The 18,047-nt window shown below is 41.6% G+C and overlaps 1 protein-coding gene and 1 non-coding gene across 2 annotated transcripts in view; one reads left to right on the forward strand and one right to left on the reverse strand.

Annotated features, from left to right (window-relative positions):
- The window catches only part of CCDC15 (coiled-coil domain containing 15), an 86,144-nt gene that overhangs the window by 53,954 nt on the left and 14,143 nt on the right, over window positions 1-18,047 (forward strand). The gene's annotated exons all lie outside the window — the stretch shown is intronic.
- On the reverse strand, window positions 17,825-17,909 carry TRNAQ-UUG. The gene has a single exon. It is a non-coding gene; the product is annotated as a tRNA-Gln (tRNA).

Here is an 18,047-nt window from a genome sequence, read left to right on the forward strand (position 1 = left end):
GGTATGGGTGTGAATTGGCCTCATACTACTGTTCAGAAAACAACAGCTCTTTTGTTTCAAATTAATTTTTAGCGGTTGACATTATCAGCGTATAAGGTTTAGTCTTGAATCTGTTATATTTTTTTAACAAAAGCTCATTACTTAGATTTTCATTTTTTTTTCCATGAGCTACTTATTTCCTCTCTACTTGTAGGTGGATTAAAAAAATAAATATAATTAATGTTCAATTAACTGCACATATTTAAAGTACAAACTTTGATGTTTTGACATATATATACATGAAACCATTACCATAGTCAAGATAGTGACCATATTATCATCCCCAAAAGTTTACTTATGCCCCTGGTAGTCCCACTTTTCTTTTGCTCCCTGTCTCTACCTCCCTAGGCAACCAACCACTGGTTTGCTTTCTGTCAATATTTGGTTTGGAGATAGCTTGGATACAAAGTAGCCAACAAGAAAGAGGAATGTTGCTCAGAAGGGGTACTATGCATGGCATATAAAGGCACTCCTCCCAGGGACAGGGGGACTAGGAGTGAGGAAGTGCCCTTCAGTCCCTGGATCATTATCTTGTGATATCACTCTTTGGTCACAAGACAGTCATAGGATACCTTTTTCCATGGTCAGCATTCTTTAGGGTACCTGAAAAATAGAAATATTTGCTCAAGCTGACTCTAAATTGTTACTTCTGTGTAAACTGTTTCTTTTGTTTTTGCTCAAACAACCTTTATTCTCTAACAGTTGTTACTGCTTGTTTGTTCTCTTGCCCAGAAGGAGGTATCTGTCTTTAAGCATATGAAAACTTAACTGGCCTTAGACCAGTGACTTTATAGGAATTAGATTCCTCTTATTTTTCCTATACTGCCTCATTACAACATGTACTCTTGTGCCCAGCTCCTCTTACTCAGCATAATTATTTTTAGATTCATCCTTGCTGTAGTATCAAGACTGATTCCTTTTTGTTGTACAATAGTATTCCATTTTATAGATATACCACACCATCCATTCATAGCTTGATGGACATTTGGGTTGTTTCCAGTTTAGGGCTACTAGAAAAAAGACTGCAATGAACATTCATGTACAAGTCTTTGGAAATATGTTACCTTTTCTCTTGGGAGTGTAGCTGGGAGTAGAATGGTTGGATCATATGGTAAGTTTATATTTAAATTTTTAAAGAAACTGTCATACTGGTTTCCAAAGTGGTTGTGCCATTTAATTTTACCACCAGCAGTGTAAGAGAGTTCAAGTTTTTACATCTTCACCAATACTTGGTATTTGGTATAGTCAGTCTTTTATTTTAACCATTTGAATAGGTGTGTTATGGTATTGCATTGTGGTTTTAGTTTGCATTTCCTATACGTCTGAAGGTGTTGAGCATCTTTTCAAGTATTTATTTGCCATCTGTATATCATTTTTGGTAACATTTCTGTTCAAACCCAAAGTTTTTGAGTTGTCTTACTGAGTTTTAAGACTTCTTTAGTATAATCTAGATACAAGTCTTTTTTATCAGATATATGCTTTGCAAAGATTTTCTCCCATACCGTGGTTTGTCTTTTTATCTTAACATTGTCTTTTAAAGAGCAGAATAAATTTTGACGAATACCTGTTTTTCAGTTTGTTCCTTAATAGATTATGTTTTTGGTGTTATATTTAAGAAATCGTTGCCTAACCCAAGGTCATAATTTTTTTTTTTTTTGCTTTCTTCTGGAAAGATGATCACTTTAAGGTTTTATATTTAGATTTGTAATTTAGTTTGAGTTCACTTTCATATATGGCGTGAAGTTATTTTTTGCATGTGGATATCAATTTGTCAAAAAGGCTATCCTTTCTCCACTGCATTGCCTTGTGCCTATGTCAACAATCAGTTGTACAACAAATGGAAGGGAAAATTAATAAGTTGGACTTCATTAAATTAAAACCATCAAGAAAGTAGAAAACAGCTACAGAATGGGAGAAAATATTTGCAAATCATATATCTAATAAGGGACTTGTATTCAGAATATTTAAAGAACTCTTACAACTCAGTAATAAAAGGACAATCCCAATTAAATTAAAAAGGATTTAAATACACATTTCTCCCAGGCAAACATACAAATGGCTAATAAGCACTTAAAAGGATGCTCAACCTCAAGAGTTATTGGGAAACGCAAGTCAAAACCTCACACCCACGAGCATGGCTGTTATAAAAACAGCAAATACCAACAAGTGTTGATAAGAATATGAAGGAATTAGAATTCCCATACATTGTTGGTGGGGAATGTCAACTGGTACAGTTGTTTTTGGAAAACAGTTTAGCAGTTCCTCGAAAGGTTCAACAGATTTACCATATGACTCAGCAGCTCCACTCCTGGATATATAACCAAGAGAACTGGAAATGCACATCCACACAGAAACCTGCACACGTGTTCGTGGCGGCATTATTCATAATAGCCAGGAAGTAGAAGCAGCCCGCGTGTCCAAAAACTGATGAATAGAGAAATAAAATGTGGTATGTCTATACAGTGGAATATCAGCAATAAAAAGGAATGAAGTACTGATTCAGGCTACAACATGTAGGGCTTTGAAAACATTATGCCAGGTGAAAGAAGCCAGTCACAAAGGCTGCATATTGTATGATCCCAGTTATATGAAATGTCTAGAACAGGCAAATCTATAGTCTCTATAGATTTGGGAAGGAGGGGATGGAGAGTGACTGCTAACGAATACAGAGTTTCTTTCCAGTATAAGATTTCTTTTGGGAGCGATGAACAGGTTCTCATATTACTGTGATGGTGAGCTGTATGGCATTCAAATTTTATCTTAGTAAAGGTGTTTAAAAAATGAGCTTTCCATATATGTGTTGGTTTATTTCTGGACTTGCTCTTCTTTTCTGCTGATCTATTTGTCTAAGTACAAATACCATGCAGTTTTGATTAGTGTAGTTTTATAACAATGCTTGAAATCACATAGTGATAGCCCTCTGGTTTTTTTCCCCAGAGCTGTCTTGGCTCGTCTAGGCCCTTTGCATTTCCATATGAATTTTAATCTTTGTTTATTTTCGAGACATACAGAGACAGAGTGTGAGCAGGGGTGGAACAGAGAGAGAGGGAGACACAGAATCCGAAGCAGGCTCCAGGCTCTGAGCTGTCAGCACAGAGCCTGATGCGGGACTCAAATCCACGAACCGTGAAATCATGACCTGAGCCAAAGTCGGATGCTCAACCAACTGAGCCATCCAGGCACCCCTGCATTTCCATATGAATTTTAAAATAAGTTTGCCAATTCATACGAAAGCCTTCTTGGATTTTTTGATTGTGTTGAATCTATAGATAATTTGGGGAGAATTGACATGTTATGATACTGAGTCTTCCAACCTGTGACAAAGGTATATTGTACCAATTATTTAGCTCTTCTTTAGTTTTTCTCAATTATGGTTTTTAGTGTATAGGTCTTTCACGTCTTTTATCATATCTGTCCCTAAGTATTTCATATTTTTGTAGTGGTGTTTGGTAATGGCTTTGTAAATGGTGTTTATTTTATTTGTTTCTGATTTTTTGGTGTTGTTGCTAGTATGTGGAAATGCACAATTGATTTTTGGGTATGGATCTTATATCCTGCAACCTTATTAATAAGCTTACTTATTAATTCATTGGATTTATTTACATGGTGATCATGTGTTATCTTCAAAGACACTTGCATTTCTTTCTTTAAATCTGGCTGGATGGCTTTTCTTTCTCTTTCTTGCCTGATTATACTGGCTAGAACTTCTACTTCAGTACAATGTTGAATAGAAGTGCTCAGAGTGGACAATCCTGGATCTCAGGAAAACATTTAGTCTTTCATCATTAAGTGTCATGTCAGCTGTAGTTTTTTCATGGATGCCATTTAGTTTGTTGGGAATTTTTATCAGGCATGGATGTTAGATTTCGTCAAAAATCTTTTTCTCTCTAGTGAGATGACCATAATAGTTTTTCTTTTGTAGTTTATTAATATGCGGAATAACATTGTTTGATAGTTGAATGTTAAACCAACCCTGTGTTTCTGGGGTACACCTCACTTGGTAATAATGTATAATCCTTTTTTTTTTTTTAATGTTTATTTATTTTTGAGAGAGAGACAGAGTGTGAGTGGGGGAGGAGCAGAGAGAGAGGGAGACACAGAATCTGAAGCAGGCTCCATCCAGGCTCCTAGCTGTCAGCACAGAGCCTGACGCAGGGTTCGAACCCACAAACCGTAACATCATGACCTGAGCCAAAGTCAGGTGCTCAACTGACTGAGCCACCCAGGTACCCCAATGTATAGTCCTTTTAATATATTGCTTGATTAGATTTGCTGAGAATTTTGTTCAGAATTTACGTCTGTGTTCTAAGAGATACTGGCTTATACTTTCCTTGTAATATCTTTGATTAGTTTTCATTTCAGAGGCTGATAGAATGGGTTGGGAAGTATTCTCTCCAGTTTTGTTTTGTTTTGTTTTGGAAGAGTTTATGCAGAATAGGTATTATTTCTATCTTGAATGTTTGGTAGAATTTGCCAATGAATCCATCTGACTCTAGACTTTTCATTGTGGAAAGGTTATTTTTTTTTAATTTTTTTTTTAACGTTTATTTATTTTTGAGACAGGGAGAGAGCATGAACAGGGGAGGGTCAGAGAGAGGGAGACACAGAATCTGAAGCAGGCTCCAGGCTCTGAGCTGTCAGCACAGAGCCCGACGCGGGGCTAGAACTCACGGACCGCGAGATCATGGCCTGAGCCGAAGTCGGCCACTTAACCGACTGAGCCACCCAGGCGCCCCTGTGGAAAGGTTATTAACAACATTTTCACTGTTGATAATAGATACAGGGCTATTTAGGCTATCTCTGTTTTCTTAAGTAAGCTTTAGTAGTTTGTGTCTTTTAACAAATTTGTCATTTCATCTAAGTTGTTAAATATTTTGGCATAACATTGTCTTTAGTGTTCTTCTATCATTATTTTACTATCTGCAGAATCTGTAGTGATGTTGCTTCTGTTGCTCCTCTTATTTTTTATCTTAATAATTTGTTCCTTCTTTTTGTATGTGTGATCTAGGTGGCTGAAGATATATCAATTTTATAGAACTTTTCAAAGACCTAGCTTTTTCATTTTTTTTCACTCTTCTGTTCCCTAATTTATTGATTTCTGTTTTGATCTTTATTATTTAGTCTCTTCTGCTTACTTTAGGCTTAATTTCCCTTTTTTTGGGGGGGGGTTTCTTAATGTAGAAGAGTAGGTCGTTGATTTGATACCTTTCTTCTTTTCTCATATAAATAATTCACTACTCTAACAGCACCTGATGGATTCATTTCCATTCAGTTCCAAATACTTGCTCATGTTTCCTTTGTTTCTCTTTGATCGTGGGTTATTTAGAAGTGTATTATTTAATTTCCAAATATTTGGGGCTCCTGGGTGGCTCAGTCAGTTAAGCATCCATTGGATTTCAGCTGAGATCATGATGTCATGGTTTGTGAGTTCGAGCCCTGCGTTGGGCTCTGTGCTGACAGCTGGGAGCCTGGATGGAGCCTGCTTCAGATTCTGTGTCTCCCTCTCTCTCTGCCCCTCCCCCTGCTCACATCCTGTCTCTCTCTCTCTCAAAAATAAACATTAAAAAAAATTTCCAAATATGTGATTTTCAAGTTTCTCTCTCTTTTTTTTAATGTTTATTTTGAGAGAGAGAGAGAGAGAGAGAGAGAGAGAGAGTGTGTGTGTGTGTGTGTGTGTGTGTGTGTGTGAGTGTGTGAGAGAGCTGGGGGAGGGGGCAGAAAGAGAGTGAATCTTAAGCAGGCTCCTCACTCAGCACAGAGTCCCACATGGGGCTTGATCTCACCACTTTGAGATCACCACCCAAGCTGAAATCTGGAGTTGGACACCTAACCTACTGAGCCACCCAGGCACCCCCGTCCTTGCCATTTTTATGCTTACTTACTTCATCAATAATTGAGACAGTAGTATTGAAATCTCTGTGGATTTGTCACATCTCCTTATAGTTCCATCAGTCTTTGCTTCATATATTTTGAAGTTCTGTTATAAGATGTATAAATGTTTGAGGTTGTTATGTCTCTTTAATGAATTGACTCCATAATTATGAAGTGATCTTCATTATCCCTGAGAATTTTGTCTTCTCTGAAATCTACATTGTGTGATATTAATATAATCACTCAGCCTTCTTTTAATTAGTGCTAGCGCAATGTATTTTTTTCCATCCTCTTATTTTTTAACCAATTTGTTCCTTTATATTTAAAGTGCATTTCTTGTCAGCAGCATATAATTAATTCTTGACTTTTTGTCAGATTTGACAATTTCTGCCTTTTAATCGGGGTGTTTCAGATCATTTACCTTTAATGTGATTATTGACAGGGTTTGATATCAGAGTATCATATTGCCGTTTGTTTTCTATTTGTGCCATTTGCTTTTTGTTCCCCCCCTTTTTTTTCCTTTTTCTGCCTTCTTTTGAATTACTTTTATGTTTTTATGATTCTGTTTGATCTCCTTTGCATGTTAGCTATAACGTTTTTTTGTTATATTATTGGTTATTCTAGGGTTTGTGGTATACATGTCTAGCTTTTCTACAGTCTACTTTCCAATGATATTATACTACTATACATATAGTATAAAAATCATAGTATAAGAATCTTGCAAGAATATACTTCCATTTCTCCTATCCCAACCTTTGTCCTATTGTTATCATGCATTTTACTTTTTTTTTTTTTTTTACATTTATTTATTTTTGAGAGATACAGAGACAGAGTGCGAGCAGGGGAGGGCTGGAGAGAGAAGGAGACACAGAATCAGAAGCAAGCTCCAGGCTCCGAGCTGTCAACACAGAGCCCAATACGGGGCTCGAACTCATGAACCGTGAGATCATGACCTGAGCCAAAGTCAGACACCTAACTGACTGAGCCATCCAGGCGCCCCCATGCATTTTACTTTTATGTACAAACTACATTATTATTTTTTAAAGTCTATTATTTAAAGACACAAGAAGAATAACCTAAAGTATTATTTTGCAAAAAAAAAGATAAAGTATGATTTTGCAACCTTTAACATTTCTTGTAGTTGCTGGTATGCTGGCAATGAATTCTTTTAGCTTTTGTAGGTCTAAGAACAACTTTGTTTCATTTTTCCCTTTTATTTGTTCATTTATTTATATGACATGCTTTTTAAATTTTTTTTTAACATTTTATTTATTTTTGAGAGAGAGAGACAGAGCACAAGCAGGGGAGGGGCAGAGAGAGGGAGACACAGAATCCGAAGCAGGTTCCAGGCTCTGAGCTGTCAGCACAAAGCCCAACGTGGGGCTCAAACCCATGAACTGTGAGATCATGACCTGAGCTGAAGTCAGATGCTCAACCGACTGAGCCACCCAGGTGCCCTATTTAACATGCTTTTTAAAAAGTGCACAGTTTAGTAGTGTCAGTAAATAAATGTTATATTCACATTGCCATGAAGCAGATCTCCAGAACTTTTTCATCTTGCAAATAGAAAACTCTGTACTGTTAAACAACTCCCCCTTTCCCCATAGCTTCTGGTATTTGACCATTCTACTTTCTGTTTCTATGAATCTGACTACTTTACATCCTCGTATTAGTGTAATCATATGTTATTTGTCTTTCTGTGACTGGCTTATTTGACTTAGCATAATGTCCTTAAGATTCCCATGTTACCATATTTCTTTCCTTTTGAAAGTTCAATCATATTAACATTCTATTGTATATAATAGCACATTTTATTTAGCTATTTATCTGTAGATGGACATGTGTTGCTTCTTAATGCCACAGTGAATATGGGTTTGCAGATATGGGTGTGCAAATACCTTGCTTTCACTTCTTTTAGATATATACTCAGAAGTGGGATTCCTAGATCATATGGTAGTTCTATTTTTAATTTTTTGAAGAATGTCCATCCTATGTTCCACAGTGGTTGCTCCATTTTGCATTCCTGTCGACAGTGCACAAAGGTTCCAATTGCTCACATCCACGCCAACACTTACGTTGTTTTTTTGATAGTACCCATCCTGATGGGTGTGAGGTGGTATTTCACTGAGGTTTTGGTTTGCATTTCCTAATGATTAGCGATGTTGAGCAACTTTTACTATGCCTGATGACATTTACAGATCATCTTTGGAGAAAAATCTGTTCAAGCCTTTTATCCATTTTTAATTGGATTATTTGCTTCTTTTTGGATTATTTTTTTTCTGTGCTTTATTTGAAAAAATTTCTATCATTTATGCTTTCAGATTTGGTTCTATAACATCTAATCTGCTGGTAATCCCATCCAGTGTATTTTTAAAATTATCTTTATAGAGCAGTTTTAAGTTCACAGCAAAATTGAGAGGAAGGTACAGCAATTTCTCATATACTCCTTGTCCCCCAACATTCAGAGCCACCTCAGCTATCAGCATACTCTACCAGCGTGGCACATTTGTTACAAATGATGAACTTAAGTCCCAAAGTCCACGGTTTACATTAGGGTTCACTGTTGGTGTTGCACATTTATGGGTCGGGACAAATGTATAACGGCATGTATTTATCTTTATAACACCATACAGAGTAGTTTTACTGCCCTGGAAGTCCTGGATGCTCTGTCCATTCATCCCTCTAGCCCTGCCCTCCCCTTCTAACTTCTGGCAACCACTGATCTTTTCACGGTCTCCACTGTTTTGCTGTTTTCAGAATGTCATACACAGGTTTCCCTTGCTATCCCAAAGTAGAGCATTCCTACGAGATCTTTCATAAGCTGAAATGGTGTAAAGCTAAGAAGCAATTACCATTAATTGATACAGAAAAATTTTTGAGTGTTCCTAGACCCAAAAAAATAATCTCTCCTAAGCTTTTCTGACTCTAGAACACATTATGCTAATGGATATACAAAATAAATCAAGATGAATCACAGATGCTAACCTTCACAGCGGTGGTGGCTTGATGCTGAGATTGCTGAGTGTAGTTCCCAAGGAAGGAGCTTCGTGGTGCCACTCTCACTGCTGAGGGTACCGGCTCCCTCTGTGATGGTTCACTGCAAAACAAAAACTGAATGCTGTTTTCATTTTTCGTAAAAGCAAAAATCTTCAGATTTCTTTCAGTTAGTGAAAATAGGTGTTAATGTAAGGCTTTTGTAAAAGCAAAGTGGAATAACACAAACTTTTGAAAATCTGGGGATACCTGTAGTTGGGATCATACAGTATGTAGCCTTTTCATATTGCTTCTTTCAATTAGTAATATGCATTTAAGTTTCTCTATGTCTTTTCATGGCTTGGTAGCTCATTTCTTTTTACCACTGAACAATATTCCATTGTCTGGGTATATCACAGTTTATCTGTTCATCTACTGAAGGACATCTTGGTTTCTTCCAAGATTTGGCAGTTATGAAAAAAGCTGCAATAAACATCCATGTGCAGGTTTTGTTTGGATATAACTTTTGAAGTCCTTTGGGTAAATACCAAGCAGTGTGACTGCCAGATTATATGGTAAGAGTAAGCTGGCTGTGCAATTTTGTATTCCTGCTAGCAGTGAGGGTTCTCTTTGCTCCACCTCCTTGTCAGCATTTGGTGTGACAGTGTTCTAGATTTTGGCTATTCTTTTTTTTTTTTAATTTTTTTTAATGTTTATTCATTTTTGAGGAAAGAGAGTGTGATGGGGGAGGGGCGGAGAGAGAGGGAGACAGAATCTGAAGCAGGTTCCAGGCTCTGAGCTGTCAGCATAGAGCCCAGCGTGGGGCTTGAACCCATAAACTGTGAGATCATGACCTGAGTCGAGGTCAGATGTTTAACCAACTGAGCCACCCAGGCGCCCCTAGATTTTGGCTATTTTAATAGCTGTGCAGTGGTATCTCATTGTTTTATTTTGCATTTCCCTCATAGCATACGATGCTGCATTTTTTAATATATTTGTTTGCCATCTGTACAGTTTACCCTTGAACAATGTAGGGGTTAGGTATACTGATGCCCTGCACAGTTGAAAATTTGCATATGACTTTGGACTCCCCCAAACTTAACTACAAATAGCCTAATGTTGACTGGAAGCCTTACTGGTGACATAAATGGTTGATTAGCACATATTTTGTGCGTTTTGTGTATCATATACTGTATTCTTATAATACAGTAAGTTAGAGGAGAGAAAATATTATTAAGGAAATCATAAGGAAGAGAAAATACATTTATAGTACTGGACTGTATTGAAAAGAATCCATGTATAAATGGATCTGTGCAGTTCAAACCTGTGTTGTTCAGGGGTTGGCTATGTATGTATATGGAGAGAAAGTGATAAAGCAGATGTGACGAGATGAGAACTGGTGAATCTAGGTGAATAGTACACATGCTCATTGTATTATTCCTTCAGGTTTTCGGTGGGTTTGAAGTTGTCCAGAGGAAAAAGTTGGGGGCAAAGGTATACTTTGGACTCTCACCGTCAGCTCCACCATGAAGATGGCTCTCCACCACACTTGCCAGAAGAGGTCCCTAAAATCCTAGGGCTTTGCAAGAGGGAAGCAGCTGGATTACTAGGAACTGCTTTTCTAGCAGCTTCCCAGTGTGGCTGGATTCAGAGCCAGCTGATTGGGGGATGTCAGGACACAAAGGGTGGATAGATTCAGTTTGTCTGATACTGAGATAAAAATAGGCCCTATATCTTAGATAGCCCTGCTAAGGTGCCTCCATGGATATGAGTAATGGTCAGACCCAGGGGATCAACCAGGGCTTCGAAAGCTAGACAACTGGAAAACCTGGAGCACCATGCCAAAGGTTCTTTTCCTGAATCGCCTTTTCCTACTGAGATGAGAGAATACAAAATGAAGCAGTGCTCAGAAGTCTGCTACCGTCCCAGTGGGAGCAGCCACCACTCAGGCCTGAGCGGAAGTCTGTGGGTGCTGGGCACTGTCAGCACCTGGCTGGCTGGTCGGCACAGGGTTTGCTCTGGTGGGCCATGTGGGTCCAAGTCACTGACCTCGGACCGAGAGCACCTGGGGTAAGTCCTGATCCCACACTTGTAAGCTGTGAGGCTGATTCCCATTATTCTTGTTCACAAAAAACCAGTTTTCTTCTCTCCTGCCTGCCTTCTTGATGGGCTACAAAAACTGAAAACAAACCACGAAAGGGCCTTTCAACTCCTAAAGGCCAGTGAGATATCTGTTATTATTACTTTGTAGGCACAAAACAATTAGTTTTGCAACTCAGCTAGATGGTTTTTAGGCCTTGAGTATATTTTTATTACGAGGTTGTGTGAGTGAAGTCCTTTAAACCTCAGAGGAAGCAGGATTGAGATACCTTGAGATGCTCATTTTCTCCTGAGCAAACAGAGAATGGCAGAGGATGATGCCCTTGTGATATGCCTTAACCGATGAAATAGATCCCCACAGGCAAGTGGTGACACAGAATCTGAAGCAGGCTCCAGGCTCTGAGCTGTCAGCACAGAGCCCGACGCGGGGCTAGAACATAGTGCAGCTCTCAAAGTTAAATCTCAAATCTCTTGTCAAATACTGTATGCCCTGAGTGTCAGCGTCCTGGCTGAGCCAGCGCTGGCAGCTCTCTCTCAGAGGGCTGCAAAAGAGGGAAGCAGGACCTCCACTCAGTCCAGGATGTCAGCCCATCGGCCTTGGCATCTCAGGGGCAGCAGAGCAGAACTGGCAGAGTGGGACGGGAGCAATGCCTTTGGTTAGTCTTCAGGAGGAGGGGGTTGAGTTGGCAGGTATATGCTACAGAGAAAGACTTCACTCAGTGCCAGGGAGAACTTTCATGTGGCCTGTCCAAGCTGCAGTGGTTGCACAGAGCTCCCCATACTCTGACTCAGCTCCATCACCCCTCCTTGAAGAGCAGCTGGGGAAGATGCGCCATTGACCAGAGAGTTGGATCAGATGATATGCTAGGTCTCTTCCAACCTTAACAATATGAGCCACTTTTATCTAGCAGTGAATCTGAATTAATCCATGCTCTGCTTCCTAGCCATGTGATCTTGGACATGTTTATCAGGTTTCTGAGCCTTCATTTTCTTAGCTATAAAATGAGATTATCAACATCTACTCTGCTTATCTCACAAGGTTGTTTTAAGGCTCAGCAGAAATAAGCAGTGATTCCTGGTGAAATCATAAATGTTCTCACGTGACTCTCAGTACTCTGTACACAGTGCCAGGCTGACCAAGTGAGTGCCTGGACTGGCTGTCCCATGGTTCAGAGCAAGGATCACATGTGCTCAAGGGGTCAGCACTAAATCAGATTTCACTAGCCATCCTCCCTCTGTGGTTACCCCTTTGGCCATTTTTGTCTTCTTTATCCCTGTATCGGCTCTTCCCTTCTTTCTTTCCCTTATATTCATTCATCTAGTACTTTCCAAGAGGTTATTATGTCCCAGACATCTGCTGGGCCGGGGGGAGCATGTAAATTATTGCCAGTCCTGCAGATGTGGTGCAGGGAGAATACAGAGAAGGAATGAGGTCAGCAGTGCTCTTAGAGAGGTTTGTGCTGTGGGCTCACGGGGTGGCAGTCTTTGGCGGGGCAAGGCTGGAGGAAGGGAGGCTAGACAGGGGAAGTGTCACGAGGAATATGACATTTGGGCCTGTATTTGAAGAACAGATGTTGATTTTCCAAATGGAGAAGGCGAAGGGAGGGCATGAACAAAGTGCACGTGGATGTGAGTGTTAAAGCCCCATGGGCTTTGCTTCTCTGCCCCCATCCTTAACCAGCTCCTCTCCTCTGGTCAGCTCCCGCACGTAGCTTCTTTCTAAGCAAAAGGATTTGAAAACTAAAGATGGTTTTTGGAAATACTGCTTGCTCATTGAGGGCTGTAAAATATTACTATGAAACAAAGACAGTAATTCTCAACCCTGGCTATGTACCAGAATCACCTGTGGTTTGTTTTTGGTGTTGTTTTAATTCAGATTTCGTGGCTCCACCTTTCATGTATTCTGATTTAGTAAGTTTGGGGCAGGACTGCTGAAATTGATATGATCTGCTTTTACACATTTGGAGGTAGAAATATTGTCACATGATCTTTGTTTTTCCAGTTCTCACTAAAAACTGCACGTGTTTTATTGCAGGAAGCTCAGTATCACCTAGTAAAGATTCTCATCTAGCTTCAGTTCTCTGATAAGCCTAAAGGCTTAGAAGTTCTAAAAAAGTGATGGAACTGCCGTGGGTGGGGTTAGCCCAGCTTCTGTTCCCAGAGGGGATAGAATGGACGATGAGCTGTTCACCACTTATCTTCCCTGTGCCTCAATTTTCTCATCTGTGAAATGGAAACTAAAACAGTTCCCACCTCATAAGATAGTGGTGAGGACTAAAAGAGCACAGAGAACGTCATAGCACATAGTAAGTGCTCAGTAAATAATGGCTGTCGTCATGGGGGCGTCAAAGCCTACCTGGTGATTACTGGTGTGGGCTCTGGAGCCAGACTGTCCTGGCTCCCAGCCTGGTGGCTACTCTCTGTATAACCTCCACAGCTCAGTTTCCTTCTCTTTACAATAGGGCTGGTCATGACTCCCTCACAGAACTGTTATTAAATGTGATTAAATGAATGAATAAGTGCAAGGCACTGAGGTCATTGCTGGGTAAATAGCACCAGAGAAATATTAGCATTTATCATTACTTCTGCTGTGACCTCTCACTGCCTTACAGCGTCACTGTTGGGCCCTCGTCCTACCTTGTCGTCAGCTAGTGCTTGCCCGCTGCTCCTAGCAGCCTTTCAGGCCCAGCTGTGGCCCTTTGAGAAGGGACCACCACCTCCCCCTTTGCTACCCGTAGCCCACTGTACCCTGACTTGGACTCCTAATACAGCAGTTCATGTACGCAGGCTCCTGCCAGGATGCCGGCCGGCCCTGCAGTGCTGAGTCAGGACTAGTCCCAGCTCCTGTAGCTGGTGGAGCCAAAACCTCCATTCTCCCACCTTCTTCCCCACAGAGATCCACCCTGGGGTCCACAGCATTTCTGTGGCCATCTTGGAACCTAAAGGGTCTGGGCACGGCCCTGTCCCCAGCGAAGGTAGTCTTTTAAAGGACGTTAGGGTAATTCCTGGGGTCCCCACATCCTACTTTGTTCAAAAGGCAGCTTGCCCTTTGGTGCCACGTGATTGACCCTCATTAAGGATATTGCCGGAGATAACCAGGTGCTGACACACACTCTTCTGGTGGAACCATTGTTGGGGATTTTAAGGCGCTGTTTTGCTTCTTAGAGAAGGTGAAACCCACACATCTAATCTCTGCTTGGAATCTGTGTTATGTATAATTAAAAAATTTTTTTAAGTTTATTTGTTTTGAGAGAGAGAGTACATGCACGTGCGTGCATGAGTAGGGCAGGGGCAGGCAGAGAGGGAGAGAGAGAATCCCAAGCAGGTTCCATACAGTGCAGAGCCCGACATGAGGCTCAAACTCACAAACTGTGAGATCATGACCTAAGCCCAAGCTGATGCTTAACCAAGTGAGCCACCCAGGTGCCCCTGTATTATGTATAATTTTTTTAAACCCAATGTCTGATTCTAATATCCAGCCAAGGTAGAGAATCACTGAGACAAGAAGACTGAGATGTAATGGTTGGTAAAAGTCACCTCTACAAGTTGGGAGGCAGGTTTATTTCCTGGAGGCTGCCATCCCTCGGAATATTTTGATCTAGAGTATTGGAGCTAAGTCTGTCCTTCAAGATCAGCTGACTCAGTGATTCCCTCTCCAGTGTGCAGCAGAATCACTGAGGTGGTCTGCTTATCATACAGATTCTTTTTTTTTTTTTTTTTTTTTTAATTTTTTTCTCGACGTTTATTTTTATTTTTGGGACAGAGAGAGACAGAGCATGAACGGGGGAGGGGCAGAGAGAGAGGGAGACACAGAATCGGAAACAGGCTCCAGGCTCTGAGCCATCAGCCCAGAGCCCGACGCGGGGCTCGAACTCCCGGACCGCGAGATCGTGACCTGGCTGAAGTCGGACGCTTAACCGACTGCGCCACCCAGGCGCCCCTATCATACAGATTCTTAAGTCTTGCTGATTCAGTAGGTCTGGGAGTCCCAAATCCTAGTGAGATGCCCTAGTGGGAAGGGACCCGTGGGGAGGGTGTGGACAGAGTGGGCAGAAGGTTGCCCTTATAGTTAGCCTAAGCAGGGAGTTGTACGAGACTGGGGAGGTATCCTGGGTAGGTAGTTCTCATCAGAAGGTGGAAACATAGTGCAGCTCTCAAAGTTAAATCTCAAATCTCTTGTCAAATACTGTATGCCCTGTGTGGCTAGCAGGACATATTTGCAGATGGAAGAAAATGTATGTCCAAAGTAGGAATCCCTATATCAGAACTCTCCATGGGAGCGAGGTGAACCCCTGGGGATGCAGGCTGGGGAGACAGCTGCTGCTGGTGGGCATCAGGGAACGGCTTGGGCCCTGATCACCTCATGGCTCCTTTCTGTCACTGGTGACCACATGAGCCCAGGGGCAAATGTTCTTCCCATCAACACATTCTCACGTGCTGCTGCCACCACTGGCTTCATTTTCCAAATGTCCAAGGATATGAGGCCGAGCAAGCCTGAATGAGGTCAGCAGGAGCTCTCTGGAATTTTTGAGAAGTTGAGCAAATGCCTGATCACACCTTGAATTCTTTGTGTGAAACCTTTAGCTCTGACCTTTCATGTCACCTTTGCCCCCGGCTCACTGCACATGGTTTTGTTTTTCAAGCAGTGCTCATTGTGAGAGGTAAAAGAATAGGTAAAAGGAAGTCAGTAATTGCAGAATTAAACCAGGCTCAAATGCTACGGCCTCCAAAGCCCACACCTCAGGAGTCACTCCCACTTCTCTGCATTCTGGCAGTGACCCTAATGTGTCTCCTGACCCCCAAAGGACTCACTTAGTGACAAAGAACTCAAGTCATGGGACAAGAGCCTCTGGGGTATCACCATTTCCAGTATAATGTCAGAAGACGGCCAACAAAAGTCCTTTGCTCACATGGTCATGTTTTCAAACCTCTGACTGCTTCTCAACTTTCCCTGGCCTCCTATTGGGCTAATATTTGGGAGCTGAAACAATAGCTTTACTGAAGCAATGGTGGGCAGTTCCTGGAAAGTCATGTGAATGTCTGAATTGAACCAATTTGTCAAAGACCATTTTCTGTTCATTCCTCACCTTCCTCACATCCCATGGTGAGGTAGAGTCCCCAGAGCACGATAATCCTTTCCTGAGATACAATGTAGAGGCTCCTAAGAAAATGAACAAAAGAGAGGCTAATTTTGGCTCTTCTGGGACTAAAGAAAAGAAAGACAGGCAGGTCAGGTCCAGCTCAAGGAGGCCAGGGTAGGCCTTGTTTTGTAGTGCCAGGGTATCTGCTCAGATCACCAGGGGATTTGGAGAACAATGCAAGGGAGTGGAGGGTGGAGGGTGGGGGGGGAATGGAAACAGAGCCTTGGCCCTCCCTGGCTGTAGTGACCAAAGCCTTATCTAGGCTCTGGAGAGTTCACTAAAATGACTGTCTGTGGCTTCAGACTTGAATTTTGTTTTAATGGTAAACTCCTTACCACTCCTTCCCATCTAAATTATGAATGAATTAAGATTCAGGGATTTCCTACAGACCCAGCAGTGGCTCAGGCTCTGCAGGGCTCTGTGAAGCCTTGAAAGTTGTAGGCTAATGTTGGTATGCAGCAGCACTTTTTTCTGGGGTGAGGTCCTTGGCTTTCCTCGGATTCCCAAAGGCATCTGCCGTCCAAAACCGTGCACCTCCAGGAGGAGAGTCTATCTCCCTCCTCTAGTCCCCGCCAGGCACAGCTTCTGCCCTTTATGGCAGTGCTGGTCGGGTTTCAGTGTGCAGTAGCTTTAGCTGGGTATGATGTTAAAATACAGATTCTGATTCAGTAGGTCTGGGTGAGGCTCACAAGTCTGCATTTCTAACAAACTCAAGGTGATAAGCAGCTCAAGCTGCTGTTCCCAGGATTACACTCTCAAGTGGCAAAGCTTGATGGCAAGCAATGATTCTCTCACCCCAAGCCTGGATCACGGCCATAGGCTCTTACATGGTCTCTAGTTCACTGTGCCCGTGGCCACTGGAGTGATCTCAGTGCACAATTCTGATCTTGTTCTTCCCCCACCTTTGCCCTTCTGTGGCCTCCCTCCCCAGCCTCTTTGTTCAGTAAAGTCACCTCAGAATCCATAAGCAAAACATTACATGATTTGTCTTCATCCTGTCTTTTCCCCCGGTGTGCCGCTCTATGAGCAATTAGTTCCGTTCATGCAGGACTACGGAAGATCAAGGACTGAGGGCAGAGGGCTGTGAATCAGATCAGTGTCTGAGCCCTGTTCCTGCCACTTACTAGCTTTGTGACCATCTGAAATCCAGTTTTTTCATACGCAGAATGGGAATAAAAATACCTACCTCATGGGAGTATCATGAGGAGCAAATGAGACATTGTATGTAAAGCATTCAGCACGGTACCCACTCATAGCCACTGCTCAGTAAGCAGTAGCTGTTGTGACTTAATCATAATATGCCCTAGAATTTCCGTTTGTCACATGATTTCCTGGTTGGATTGTTCTCCCAGTTCCCCTTTTCGGCCTGCATCAGATGCCACCCCCTCCTCAAATCCTTCCTGATCCCCCTTCCTCAGTCACCATGCAGTCTTTGACCTCACTTGTAACATTGTGGGTGATTTCTTTCTATACTCTGCCTACAATGCCCAGCATAGTTTGGGGGCACGTATTAATAGCTGTCACTAAAAAGTTTTATGAAACTGGGTTGTGTTCTTATTTATTTCTTTTTTTTTTTTAATTTTTTTAATGTTTGTTTATTTTTGAGAGAGAGACAGACAGAGCATGAGCCGGGGAGGGGCAGAGAGAGAGAAGGAGACACAGATCCAAAGCAGGCTTCAGGCTCCAAGCTGTCGGCACAGAGCCCGACGCGGGGCTCGAACCCACGAGCCATGAGATCATGACCTGAGCCAAAGTCAGACGCTCAACCGACTGAGCCACCCAGGCACCCCTATGTTCTTATTTCTTTTTGTCGTGTATGTATTGTACATACTTGTAATCCCTACTTCTTAACCACGATGGATATATATGTATTCTCCTTGGAGAGATTTGTTTGGTTATTTCTTTTTCACTTCCAACTAATTT

The sequence above is a fragment of the Lynx canadensis genome, chromosome D1 (genome assembly GCF_007474595.2).
Source record: "Lynx canadensis isolate LIC74 chromosome D1, mLynCan4.pri.v2, whole genome shotgun sequence".
In the NCBI taxonomy this organism is placed as follows: Eukaryota; Metazoa; Chordata; class Mammalia; order Carnivora; family Felidae; genus Lynx; species Lynx canadensis.